Source organism: Schistocerca serialis, chromosome 2 (assembly GCF_023864345.2).
Source record: "Schistocerca serialis cubense isolate TAMUIC-IGC-003099 chromosome 2, iqSchSeri2.2, whole genome shotgun sequence".
NCBI classification, from domain to species: domain Eukaryota; kingdom Metazoa; phylum Arthropoda; class Insecta; order Orthoptera; family Acrididae; genus Schistocerca; species Schistocerca serialis.
Genome location: NC_064639.1, coordinates 578,697,456 through 578,712,297, shown reverse-complemented (window position 1 = coordinate 578,712,297; position 14,842 = coordinate 578,697,456). Strand labels below are relative to the sequence as shown.

Genomic DNA, 14,842 nt, shown 5'->3' with positions numbered 1-14,842 from the left:
TGTCGTCGTCTTCAGACTGGTTTGATGCAGCTCTCCATGCTACTCTATCCTGTGCAAGTTTCTTCATCTCCCAGTACCTACTGCAACCTACATCCTTCTGAATCTGCTTGGTGTATTCATCTCTTGCTCTCCCTCTACGATTTTTACCCTCCACGCTGCCCTCCAATAGTAAACTGGTGATCCCTTGGTGTCTCAGAACATGTCCTACCAACCGATCCCTTCTTCTTGTCAAGTTGTGCCACAATCTTCTCTTCTTCCCAATTCTATTCAATACCCCCTCATTAGTTATGTGATCTACCCATCTAATCTTCAGTATTCTTCTGTAGCACCGCATTTCGAAAGCTTCTATTCTCTTCTTGTCCAAAATATTTATCATCCATGTTTCACTTCCATACATGGCTACACTCTATACATATACTTTCAGAAATCTCTTCCTGACACTTAAATCAATACTCGATGTTAACAAATTTCTCTTCTTCAGAAACGCTTTCCTTACCATTGCCAGTCTACATTTTATATCCTCTCTACTTTGAACATCATCAGTTATTTCGCCCTAGAACTTAGAACTACTTAAACCTAATTAACCTAAGGACATCACACCCATCCATGCCCGAGGCAGGATTCGAACCTGCGACCGTAGCGGTCGCGCGGTTCCAGACTGAAGCGAATAGAAACGCTCGCCCACATCGGCCGGCTAATACGAACAGAGAGTATCCAGAAAACCAGTCACATATTCTTCCAGCGCGGAGAAAGTTGCTGTTGTCGTCTTTATATGCCTGTGTGAGCAATGGCCTCCTGCGGGGTGACAGACTCCAAGTGTTCATGCAGTTTCCGTCGCAATGGTCTGTCGTTTACAGGTGGGTATGGACCTTTATTCACTGCCTGCAGCGATTTTTGTCAGTTTTGGAAGCGATCTTGATTCACAAACCGACGTCACCGGTCCTTCTCATTCCGGCCACAATTCTGACGTAGTGTTACAAAATTGCTTGTAGATAATTTGAACAGTTCTCCACGAAACACCAACAAACCCGCTAACTTTACACACCGCAAGGCCACGGGCAAGGCCCAACACGATTGCCCCTTTTCACCACTCTGTCATGTCCTCGCATTTACCCGCTTCAAAAATGGCTCTGAGCACTATGGGACTCAACTGCTGTGGTCATAAGTCCCCTAGAACTTAGAACTACTTAAACCTAACTAACCTAAGGACAGCACGCAACACCCAGCCATCACGAGGCAGAGAAAATCCCTGACCCCGCCGGGAATCGAACCCGGGAACCCGGGCGTGGGAAGCGAGAACGCTACCGCACGACCACGAGATGCGGGCGCATTTACCCGCGTTTATGTAAAACGTCTTCTGGAAACATTAAGGTCTCACTGATCGCTACTACATTATGCTGATGCAGAAGCAGTGCGCGTGTGGCTGAGCACGTGGGTCGATCGCTGCGCCATCTGTAAAGGCTTAACGATTTGTCTGTGCAAGCACGCTGTCGTGACGAATTTTTTATCCAGTGATCTTATCAACGTAACTGACAGTTGGTTCATACGGAAACACGCAGGCGGCAACATATAACTTTGGTTATCTACAATATCTTTCGTGTAATATATGTGAAAAAAAAAGATCCTAGAATAACTGGGGCTGTATACAGATCCAGCGGTTTCTTTCATCCTTTTGATAATACAATGAATTAAAACTGAAGCGACATATGAGTTAAGAGGTGGACGCAAAGTGGTTAAGACACTGGACTCTTATGTTACAGGAACGAGTCTTACGCCGTCCAGTCACTTTAATGTGACCACCTGTCAAAATCCTGAGCATTCACCTTTTGGAGCGCGGATCGTTGCGAGGAATGCAGGAAGGGAGTCAATGTGGTCCTGGGAGGTACTGACAGGGATGTGGAGCTATGCCGACTGTAATGCCTCGGCCATCTGCGCTACGTTTCTCGGTTGATATGGCGCTAGCAGCCCGATCGAAGTGTTTCACGGATTCTCGATTGGGTTTAAATTCGGGGAGTCTGGTGGGCAGGGGAGTATGGTAAACTTATCCTGGTGCTCTTCGAACCACGCACGTACACTGCGAATTGTGCGACACATTGCATTGTCCTGCTGGTAGATGACATCGAGCCGAGGAAAAACAAACTGCATGTAGAGGTGGACATCGTCCCCAAGGATAGATGCTCACTTGTGTTGATCCATTGTGACTTCCATAATGAGGAGGTGAGGAGATCACCCCGGGAGGGCCACGAAAACATTCCCCGGACTATAACTCATGCATGGTGTTTGCTTTCAGACGTTTCACTCCGTAAACACGAACGGCCATCTGTCCGATGTTGCGTGAAACGTGATTCATCTGAAAAGGGCACCTGTTGCAGCTCAGTGGACGGCCAGTTGCGATTTTGTCGTGCAAATGTCAGTCTTTGCCGCTGAAGAAGAGCCGTTAGTATGGATACATGAACCAGGGGTCTGCTGCGGACATCCATACGCAGCAACGTTCGCTGAATGGTCGTTTGGTGACAGTGTTAGAAGTCCTTTGGTTCATCTGGGCAGTCAATTCCTCAAAAGTTGCACGTCTATTTGCCCGTAGCTGTTGTTCACCCCCTGTCGTCTATGGCTCGTGGTGCACAATAGGCGCGCGCAATTAGCCGAGCGGTCTCAGACGCTGCAGTCATTGACTGTGCGGCTGGTCCCTATGGAGGTTCGAGTGCTCCCTCGGGCATGGGTGTGTGTGTTTGTCCTTAGGATAATTTAGGTTAAGTAGTGTGTAAGCTTAGGGACTGATGACCTTAGCAGTTAAGTCTCATAAGGTTTCACACACATTTGAAGATTTTTTTTTTTTTTTTGAACATTTGGTGCACAATAGTTGTCTTTTTGGCGCCGGTTTTGGATAGCACTCTTGACTGCTTATTACATGTTGACATAGAACATAGGCGGTGGTCACATTAATTTGACGGAACCATGTAAATACTCGTTAGGACAGCCTGATATATGTTTCCGTGGTTTCAAACCTGAAAACTGCTGGAAGGTCATGAAAGATATCCTTCGCTATCCGTAATCAAAAAATGGTTCAAATGGCTCTGAGCACTATGGGACTGAACTTCTGAGGTCATCAGTCCCCTAGAACTTAGAACTACTTAAACCTAACTAACCTAAGGACATCACACACATCCATGGCCGAGGCACGATTCGAACCTGCGACCAAGGCGGTCGCGCGGTTCCAGACTGTAGCGTCTAGAACCGCTTGGCCACCCCGACCGGCCGCTATCCGTAATATCCAACGCCATACCCCACTTAAAGTGTGTTCTTCCATGTTCGTCATTTAATGCCCATAAGCTACACTGATGAGCTAAAACCTTATGATCACTTCCCACACCGATATTGGAAGTCTCCTGGTGGGCACGTGATGTGGTAAGGAAAGTACATAAGAGGAGCAGCGACGAATCGACATCATTCTAGCGGTGATTTTTTTTTTTTTTGAGTCATCAGTCTTCTGACTAGTTTGACACAGCCGACCACGAATTACCCAACTCTTCATCTCAGAATAGCACCTGTAACCTACGTCCCCAGTTATTTGCAGAATGTATTCCAATTTCAGTCTTCTTCTACAGTTTTTGCCCTCTGCAGCTCCCTTTAATACCATGGAAGTGACTCGCTGATGTCTTAACAGATGTCCTATTATCCTGTCCCTTCTCCTTGTCAGTGTTTTCCACAGATTCCTTTCCTCTCCAATTCTGTAAGGAACCTCTTCCTTCCTTACGTTTTAGTCCACCTAATTTTTAACATTCGTCTCTAGCTCTACATCTCAAATGCTTCTATTCTATTCTGCTCCGGCTTTCCCACAGACCATGTTTCACTACAATGCTGTGCTCCACACATACGTTCCCAGAAATTTCTTCCTCAAATTAAGGCTTATGTTTCAAACTGTAGTCTTCTCTTGGCTAGGAATGTACTTTGTGCCAGTGCTACTCTGCTTTTGATGTCCTCCTTGTTCCGTCCGTCATTGGTTATTTTATTGCCTAGGTAGCAGAATTCTTTAACTTCATCTACTTTGTGACCATCAATCCTGATGTTAAGTTTCTCACTGTTCTCATTTCTGCTACTTCTCATTACATTGTCCTTCTTCGTTTTCGTCTCAGACCATATTCTGTACCCATTATCTGTTCATTCCATTCAGCAGATCTTGTAATTCTTCTTCACTTTCATTCAGGATAGTAATGTCACCAGCGAATCTTATAATTGATATCCTTCCACCTTGAATATTAGTTCTACTCCTGAGCCTTTCTTTTGTATCCATCATTGCTTCTTCGAATTACAGATTGAATAATAGGGGCGGAAGACTACATCCCTGTCTTACACCTTTTTTAATCCGAGCACTTCGTTCCTGTTAGTCCACTCTTCGTACTCCCTCTTGGCTCTTGTACATATTGAATATTCCCCGACTCTGCCTGTAGCTCATCCCTATTTCGAACATCTTGCACCATTTTACATTGTCGATCGATTTTTCCAAGTAGAGGAATCCTATGAACGTGTCTTGATTTTGCTTTTGTCTTGCTTTTATTTTCAACTGCAACATCGGAATTGCCTCTCTCGAGCCTCTACATTTTCTAAAGGTAAACTGATCGTCATCTAGCTCATCCTCAATTTTCTTTTCCATTCTCCTTTATATTATTCTTGTCAGCAACTTGGATCCATGAGCTGTTAAGCTGATTGTGCGATAATTCACTCACTTGTCAGCTCTTGCAATCTTTCGAATTGTGTGGATGATACCTTTGCGAAAGTCAGATGGTGAACCTTCAGACTCATACGTTCTACACACCAATGTGAATAGTCGTCGTGTTGCCACTTCCCGCAGTAATTTTAGAAATTCTGATGAAATGTTATGTATCCCTTCTGCCTTATTTGATTTTAAGTCTTCCAAAGCTAAATTCTGGCTCTAATAGTCGATCCCCTATCTCTTCTAAATTGGCTCTTGTTTTTGCTTCTGTAACATCAGACAAATCTTCCCCCTCGTAGAGACCTTCAGTGTATCTCCTCTGCATTTAACAGTGGAGTTCCTGTTGCACTCTTAATGTTACCACCCTTGCTTTCAATTTCAGCCAAGGTTATTTTGACTTTCCTATATGCTGAGTCAATCCTTCCGACAATCATTTCTTTTTAGATTACTTCACATTTTTCATGCCGCCATTTCATCTTAGCTTCCCTGGGATTCCTATTTATTTCATTCCTCAGCAACTTGTATTATTGTAGTCCTGAATTTCCCTGAACGTTTATGTACTTCCTTCTTTCATCGATCAACTGTTATCCGTTCTTCGATCTTCTGTTATCCGTGGTTTCTTCGCAGCTACCTTCTTTGTACCTCTGTTTTTCTGTCCAAATTCTGTGATTGCTCTTTTTAGAGATGTCCATTCCTCTTCAACCTGCTTACTGAGATATTCGTTATTGCTGTATCTATAGCCTTAGAGAACTTCAAGAGTATCTCGTCATTCCTTAGTACTTCCGTATCCCACTTCTTTGTGTATTGATTCTTCCTGACTAATGTCTTAAACTTAAGCCTACTCTTCATCACTACTAGATTGTGATCTGAGTCTGTATCTGATCTTGGGTATGCCGTACAATCCAGTATCTGATTTCGGAACCTCTGTTTGACCATGATGTAACCTAACTGAAATATTCCAGTATCACCCGGTCTTTTCCAAGTATACCTCCTCCTCTTGTGATTCTTGAACAGAGTATTCGTTATTACTAACGGAAATTTATTACAAAAATCAATTAGTCTTTCTTCTCTTTCATTTCTTGTCCCAAGCTCACGTTCTCCTGTAACTTTTCCTTCTATTTCTTACTCTACAACTGCATTCTAGTCCCCCATGACTATTAGACTTTCATATCTCTTTACGTACTGGGTTATCCTTTAAATATCACCATATACTTTCTCTGTCTTTTCATTTTCAGCTTGCGACGTCGGCATGTATACCTGAATTATCGTTGTCGGTGATGGTTTGCTGTTGATTCGGATAAGAACATCCCCATCATCTAACTGTTCACAGTAACACACTCCCTGCCCTACCTTCCTATTCATACCAAATCCTACTCCCGTTACACCATTTTCTGTTGCTCTTGATATTATCCTATACTCATCTGACCAGAAATCCTTGTCTTCTTTCCATTTCACTTCACTGAGCCGTACTATATCTAGTTTGAGTATTTGCATTTCCATTTTCAGATTCTCTAGCTTCCATACCACGTACAAGCTTCTGACAATCCACGTCCCGACTCGCAGAACGTTATCCTTTCGTTCGTATTCAATCTGTTTCTCACTTCCCCTTTGGCAGTCCCCTCCCGGAGATCAGAATGGGTAACTATTCCGGAATGCTTTGCCAACGGAGAGATCATCATGACGCCCTTTTAATTACAAGCCACATGCACTGTGGATTCGCGTTATGTATCTTTAATGCAGTGGTTTCTATTGCCTTCTGCATCCTCATACCTTCTGCATCCTATCAGTGATGCGGGACACAGATGGGGAAATACACTGACATAAGCGACTTTGTTAAAGGGCAGATTGTTATGCCCCGGCGCCTGTTTTGAGCATCTCAGAAACGGCGGAGATCGTCTGTCGTCTGCCTGTTGCGGTCGTGGGTATCTGCTGAAAGTGGTTGTACGACAGAAAAACAAGCGTGGGGACAAGGTGTTGGACATTAACACCTCATCACACAACGTGGAGGCTGTTGTACTCGATTGTCGAGTACTGCAATGTAAATATCATACAGACTCATCTGTGCAAATATCGTACTAGCTCAGTCGCCGTTGTGTTGTTAAGTGAACGAGTACGCAAGGACATCAGCACAACGTGGTATATGTATTACATTTGTGGTATTTTATACTTGACATGCTGATATTCCTTGCTGCCTTTCATTGTAAAACGACGTAGTAATACTATGTGACATGCAACTTGTCTTCTGTGAATACGTCACAAGGTACGCTGTAATATTTCGGTAACGGTATATAGTGTTTAAATGAGAACATACACACTATTTGATCAAAAGTATCCGGACACCCCCAAAAACATACGTTTTTCTTATTAGGTGCATTGTGCTGCCACATAATGCCAAGTACTCCATATCAGCGACCTCAGTAGTCATTAGACATCGTGAGAGAGCAGAATGAGGCGCTCCGAGGAACTCGCGGACTGCGAACGTGGTCAGGTGTTTCGGTGTCACTATTGTCATACTTCTGTACTCGAGATTTCCACACTCCTAAAAACATCCCTAGGTCCACTGTTCCCGATGTGACAGTGAAGTGGAAACGTGAAGGGACACGTACAGCACAAAAGCATACAGGCCGATCTCGTCTGTTGACTGACAGAGACCGCCGACAGTTGAAGAGGGACGTAATGTGTAATAGGCACACATCTATCCAGACCATTACACCGGAATTCCAGTCTGCACCACGATCCACTGCAAGTACTATGACAGTTAGGCGGGAGGTGAGAAAACTTGGATTTTATGGTCGAGCGGCTGCTCTTAATCCACACATCACGCCGGTAAATACGAAACGACGCCTCGCTTTGTGTAAGGAGCGTAAACATTGGACGATTGAATAGTGCAAAAGCGTTGTACGGAGTGACGAACCACGGTACACAATGTTGCGTTCCGATGGCAGGGTGTGGGTATGGCGAATGCCCGGTGAACGCTATCTGCCAGGGTGCGTAGCGCCAACAGTAAAATTCGGAGGCGGTGATGTTATGGTGTGGTCGTGTTTTTCATATTTTGCGTGGCGCTACCACAGCACAGGCCAACATTGATGTTTTAAGCTCGTCCTTGCTTCCCACTGTTGAAAAGCAATTCGGGGATCGCGATTGCATTTTCAACACGATCGAGCACCTGTTCATAACGTACGGCTTGTGGCGGAGTGGTTTCACGACAATAACTTCCCTGTAATGGATTGGTCTGCACAGAGCCCTGACCTATCTTAGAGAACACCTTTGGTATGTTTTGGAACGCCGACTTCGTGCAGGCCTCACCGACCGACATCGATACCTCTCCTCAGTGCAAGGCTGGGCTGCCATTCCCCAAGAAACCTTCCAGCGCATGACTGAACGTATGCCTGCGAGAGTGGGAGCTGTCATCAAGGCTAAGCTTGGGCCAAAACCAGTTTGAATTCCTGCATTACCGATGGAAGGCGCCACGAAGTTGTAAGTCATTTTCAGCCAGGTGTCCGGATACTTTTGATCACATAGTGTATATGTATTAGCCACGTTGACTTGGAACGTTTGTTTTTTTAACTTTCAGATCCGATGAGGACAGCACAGATCTGTCAAAACCGGTAATCAATAAAAGATTTTCAAGTGATCTTGGCGTACCTGATATTTCAGAATAATACAACAATTCAGATCGTCCGTAGTTGTTGACATGGAGTAGACAGAACTCACACAATTCATTAGTTATTAGTCTTTTGGTCATAGAGAAGTTTGAAGGAAAAAAACAGAACTTTGGTACTACCCACAAGAAGATTTAACAAGGTACAGAGTACAAAAGCAGAATAATCTACACGTTTATATCTAAATTTAATATAACCCCTTAATCTCCTTACGTTGCATATCCTTGGACTGCTCAGTTGGTTCCAAACCCGCCGTGAGAACTTTAAGCTCGGGAATCTTACAATAATGCACGACATGAGCTCGAGAGGAGGACTGGGAAACGATGAGTCCACCATTTGTTTTCACTGTCGTCAAGGATGAAATATACATGTACAGCTGGTATCAGAGAAGTGCTTCTTGACCGAAGTTGAGTGTTTGGTTTTTGCAATACCCAAGATCTGGTATAGAAAACACTTCTGTCTGTTACTAACATAAAGAGACAATGAAGTCTTTGCATTACGTCGCGGAAGGCCGTAGTAGTTCCAAGCATATACCTAATTTCCTAAAAATCTCGTACTTAAAATTTGAAAGATGTTATATGGGAATAATTTTTAAACTTGACGCGAAACGGGATTCCCCACTAAGGCTCAGCGATATGTGCTGGACTGAAGCTGTGATGCGCACACTTAGCAGCCAGTAAAGGGGGACTTTATCTGCCTGTGCGAGCCTACATATCGTCTTACAGCAAACAAAAAGTCCATTCTAAATTCAGTATTGCAATGGACGCTGTCGGTCATAGCTATTCATTACTTAAATTGTACATGTCTTTGTACTTGATTTGTTTGTAGCAGATTTTATATACAATAATGTTGATACACATGCACGGAAAATGAATATCAAGTGGAAAACCTATCCATCGAAATTTAGAAGAGTGAACGCAGCGACTGTTTAATAACTTCACAACGTCTTTTCATTTAAACTGAGGAAAAGGCAAACAAATCTGTCTGTAACACAGCAGTAATTAGTGGTCGGTATCTGCACCAATACCCAAATGATCGTATACAGAATGGACCATTTTAAGCCATAATGTGGATTAACTCGGAATGGAGATGAGATACAGTAAAATGTTTCAGATAAAAGTTATAGATGGCGAAGAGGATCACGCAATGCTACTAATGGCCTTGACCTTGAACGTAGTTTTCAAGGCGGTTTGGAGGTTTAAGTTATTTTTTCAAAGTGCCCTAATATTTAATTCAAGATTTGGAAAGAGCGGGAAATTTTACGTTTAAAATGAAACATTTATTCAAGGGCATGGATAGTTCAATGAAGATCAAATATCCAAATACGTTTTTAGTTCTTGTAGTGATTAACTTAGAATAGAGGAGGGACACAGCAAAATACAATGTTAGATACAAACTGTAAGGAGCATCCCGAGGAACGAGAGGCGAGGAGACTCTTTCGATGACATGTAAATCAATTACCTGTCTTTTATTTATCTCTGTTCTTTCTTGCAAATGCCGCAATGACATTTATAAGCTGTGTTGTATTTATTTTTGCCAATAAACACGTTAATTTAAACATCAAGTTCAAATCTCTGTTTTCCCTTTCCAAATCTGACGTTACAAACAGGTATTTCCATGAAACAAAATTCAACATTCCCATAACCTTCGATAATTACCTTTAAAATCATGGTTGTTGCTAACGATACGTGTCCCCGTAAGTTCCTTCCAGCCTGCATCTAACATAGTATTTTGCTGTCTTCCTCGTCTATTCTGAGTTAATCCCTAATTGAACTAAAAACAAATTTGCTTATTTGACCTTGATTGAACATTGACATGACCTAGAATAATGTATGATTTTATCGTAAAAGTTGCAGCTCTTTTCAAACCTTGGATAAAATATTAGGATTTCCATTGCAAAAACATCACTTTAACCTTCAAATCACCTTGAAAATCACGTTCAAGGTCACCTCCGATAGTATCAACGCGTGACCCTATTCGTCACCTACCACTTTTATCTAAAGCATTTTGCTGTATCTCTTGTCTATCCCGATTTTTTTCTCAGTATGGACTAAAATGGTCCACCCTATATGCTCCACAAACCTCGGTACAGATCGTGGAGGAGAGTACACTGTAGCAGTGTTAGCTCATTCCCTTCCAATTTTATGTACGTATGAGGTGAGGAGATACCGACTCTTTATATACCTCTGAGTGTGAACTAATCTCTCTTGCCGTACTTCCATAGCCTCTAAAGGGTATGTGCTATAGAATTGTCACACATTCTACCATAAATACCAATTTTTTAAATCTATCCAACAGTCTATCAGGAGCCAACGTTATCTTGCTTCCAGTGATTCCTATATTCCTTCAACGGCTTACGTATATCATAGAAACGCGTCTCCTCATTTCTTCGATGTCTACTGTCACATGTATAACTAATCATCTCAAACTCCATTGTAGCTGGTGTCGGCGTCCTGCATACAATTTATTGAACAGAAACGCTGCACTTTCTCAGTATCCATCCAACAACTCTACGTCATCCATATACCTTCCCCCCTAGTGGGTTTACGTGTTCATTTCATTTTATAACGCTTCATAGTACGTTCACTAAATATTTAAACAAAGTAATCAAAGTAATCTCATAAATGCTATTAATTGCTTCTGCCTTTCCGTTTAAGAATATGATTTTGCATTGACACACGTTGAAAGGAGCTTACCATTCATTACACGAAGGAATTACTGCTGTATCGTATCATCCATATTACTTTTAAGCCAGATGCAGACCACTCTGGCACAGTACGGCGCTCCAAGATCCCAGCTGGTTCGGCAAGATCTGCGGGGCAAAGGGAGAAGTTTAATATGATGAATTTCAAAACGACGAAATACCTTATTAGGCATGGAAGCCTTTCCGTCCGTCCGATTAGAAACCGAACTTGCCGGCTAATGATGATGACGATGATGATAATTATAAAGATGATAAAGTTGGCATCTTTTCGTGTTCTCGCTGTCTGGATTTTTAAAACTTATTCCAAACAAGGTCCTGCTGAATGGGGGCACTTAGCACTGCTGGTTGTGATCCGTCTGATGGAGAGGGACCATAACACGGTGGCTCCTTTGTTGCTTTTATAGACGAGCACGGTAGATTTCACCTCTTCTACTCTAACTCACATCAGTTTGCTTCCCTCGTTTTAACCGGTTACATTCACCAACATTTACAAACGTGACGAACCATACCACGCAGTTCGCAAGAAGCCAATGGTAAGACACTTGCGCTATAATATTACCATAAGCATAGTGAGGTCTATTCAACGCAGTCAATTCATAATTATTATTTTGGGTGTTTTCCTTTTTCGGTGTTGTCCATGGGCAGAAACAGAAATTTAGAAGCGAGCACTTAACACAATAATAATATATGATGAAGTTTTTTCTTGATGCTCCCTAAAGAAACGTTAATGGTACAATAACTATAAAATTAAAAGTCTAAATTCTCTAGTGGTGAACACCGAGTTAGGAATGAACAAGCACCACGTTTTCGATGGGACGTTGACCACTGATCTTCATTCCTTCGTAACACATCGTTTTGCAATGGCTAACTTTCTAAGGAAGTAGCGATAAAGAAGCGAGACTCAGCTGTGGTGAAATACGTTGTTCATTCAAATCAGCTCACTGATTCGGGACCAATGAGTGCTGTTCCAGGTTCTCAACGTATGTGGTTCACTACTGATACAGTGTTTGATATGAATTGGCATAAAGTAAAATCGCTCGCCGCGTTTTGCTTTCTCTATGGTAATCTCAGGCTACTGTATGGATTTTGATATAGTTTCCACTAATAGAATAATTCACGACTAAGGTTTATGCATATCATTTATAACTATTTTGTGCAAATTAACTGAACTATGATGAATTAAAGTCCCCCGCAGCGTTTTCCTGTCTGCAGTTTTCACCAACAGGTAGACTGATTGACGAGGAAGGTTTGTGTATATAATTTATTACAGACACGGCCGTAGATGCTACCCATGCGAGGACGAAACAGGTCGCCTGTTTGATATGAAAGTCAATCAATAATGATCATACAAGGAAACGACGAATTTTGTTCGACACAACGGACAGCAGTGACAGATTTCTGAAAAAGAGGTATCTGTATTGAGTGGTGTCATGATCTGTTGTCTATAGTCACCCTTTGATCGCTTGTAAAAATTTAAAAACGCCATACACTTTGTGAACAACCTCCACGAGTAAGACAGAGTTTCTGTTATTTTTACTTCGACCCAGATATTTTTCACTGCAGCTGCAAAATGTCATTGGTTTTTTTAACAACTATGAGAAGTAAGAGATGGTGAAAACTAGTACATGGTTGTATGGAAACAATCCTCATTTCCAATAAAAAAATATAGAACGTGCTTGACCAAAGTCAGGTCTACGAGTGATTACTTGAGTTGATTTTACACGGTTTGTGTATGGTTTATTTCTTTTTCCAGAGAAATTGCTGTCTGAAAAAGAACAGGAACTAGACAAATTTTAATAGTATCGGGTTGAAAAAAGTAAATAATAAAATATTGCATACAACATGTTGAAGAACAGTACATAGTCACATTCTGGTAACTTCGTTTTTAGCTCTAAGTTTCTCAAATAGAGCAGTTGCAAAAGTAGGACTGTAATAAAGTCATTACTGCACCAACCAAGAAACACAGTGATACAAAAATCTAAGAGCGGAATGAAGGTAATCCCTTTGTAAATTTTCAGTGCAAATGATGACCCTTCCCACATCTTCATGCTCTTGCTTACAATATATCTCACTTTATAAAGAAATTGTAAATAACCAGTGATGATGGTGCAACAGCAATGACATTTTTTCGCAGTAAAAACCAAAAAGTTAGTTTGTTCAAGGCAGTAACCACGAATAACTTTATTGCCAAGCAAACGCGAACGTAAATAGCGAGCTTCCAAAACTGCAAGATGAAAAACTAGAAATCTCTTTCAGTAAACCGTTTCATGTAAATGTCTGTCCTTTTGTTTGCCCCTTTAATAAAAAGACGTAATCTTTACGATTTTCAGGAAAATCAAAGTTAATTGTTGATGAAACTTCCTGGCAGGTTAAAACTGTGCACCGACCGAGACTCGAACTCGGGACCTTTGCCTTTCGCGGGCAAGTGCTCTACCACCTGAGCTACCGAAGCACGACTCACGCCCGGTCCTCACAGCTTTACTTCTGCCAGTATCTCGTCTCCTACCTTCCAAACTTTACAGAAGCTCTCCTGCGAACCTTGCAGAACTAGCACTCCTGAAAGAAAGGATATTGCGGAGACATGGCTTAGCCACAGCCTGGGGGGACCGGGCGTGAGTCGTGCTTCGGTAGCTCAGATGGTAGAGCACTTGCCCGCGAGAGGCAAAGGACCCGAGTTCGAGTCTCGATCGGTACACACAGTTTTAATCTGCCAGGAAGTTTCACATCAGCGCACACTCCGCTGCAGAGTGAAAATCTCATTCTTAATTGTTGATACTATATACGATAAACAAACCTGCGAGCCAGCGAGGAAGTTCCTTCGTTGAATCCTAGCAACACAGTAGTGGAGTGGCCATCTTGAATATGTACCAACAAAGGAATAGTTTTTTGGCTATGTTGACAATAGCGTTATATATAATTATACTTTCCAACTGCGTTGGAGTTTAAGTATATTCGCGAAACTTATACGTGTAATAATCAGTTTTGGGATCCTTAAGGCTGTCGTGACTGCGTCTTGGTTGCTGCTCTTCCTGATTATAATGCCAGTATTTTGTAAACGAACCACTGAGTGAACTGAAAGAAGAAAACTCAATTTCCACACACTTCTATTCACTTTATAAAACTGGAAGTACGGCACCTCGGAAAATTAATCCCACTTGTAACCTCGTGAGAGAGTTTAGATGAGGACAAAAGTTCGTGTCCTGTGCGTGCATTGAAGTCACCAGAAGCTGGCTGAACTGAAAACTTGGCGAGTTACTGCCGTCTGATGAAAAAACTGACGGAAATCCTCACGGCCGTCTGGCTAAAGGTAAAATATAAAAACAAAGCTAAAATTGTGTGGTGCATATGAACATGATGGCGATAAGTAATCGGGACTGATTTTGTAATGAGGCACAGAATACTGGTGAAGCCAAGGTACCTCTATCTTTTGGTGCCGTGTCACTCTAAAAGGGACATTATTAAAATATGGATGAAGATATTCAGTACTAGTGAGCAAAGTGCTTTATTTGCAGAAACTGTAGCAGGAAAGTGATAGTTTTTATTGTATGGTAGCTCTGGAAAAGAAAATAGAGGACTTCAGAGCGACAGGATATAACTGTTCAAGCCGTTTCTAGGGTACCTTTCGCAAAGAGAAATGGAAACATGTCTAAAAAATATGTTCCGTCACGTCAGAAAGTAAATTTTTCTGACAGATGTACATTGCATCTAAGGAAGTACTTGAAGGGATGTTGAGGTGTCGCCTAACGACAGCTGCCTCTGTTCTAC

General features: G+C 42.2%; 1 protein-coding gene and 1 non-coding gene across 2 annotated transcripts in view; one reads left to right on the top strand and one right to left on the bottom strand.

The window, feature by feature from the left end:
• LOC126456244 (transcription factor GATA-6-like) overlaps positions 1–14,842 on the top strand; it is a 536,593-nt gene that overhangs the window by 34,714 nt on the left and 487,037 nt on the right. The window lies entirely within an intron of this gene.
• On the bottom strand, positions 13,456–13,529 carry Trnas-cga (transfer RNA serine (anticodon CGA)). Its single transcript has one exon. It is a non-coding gene; the product is annotated as a tRNA-Ser (tRNA).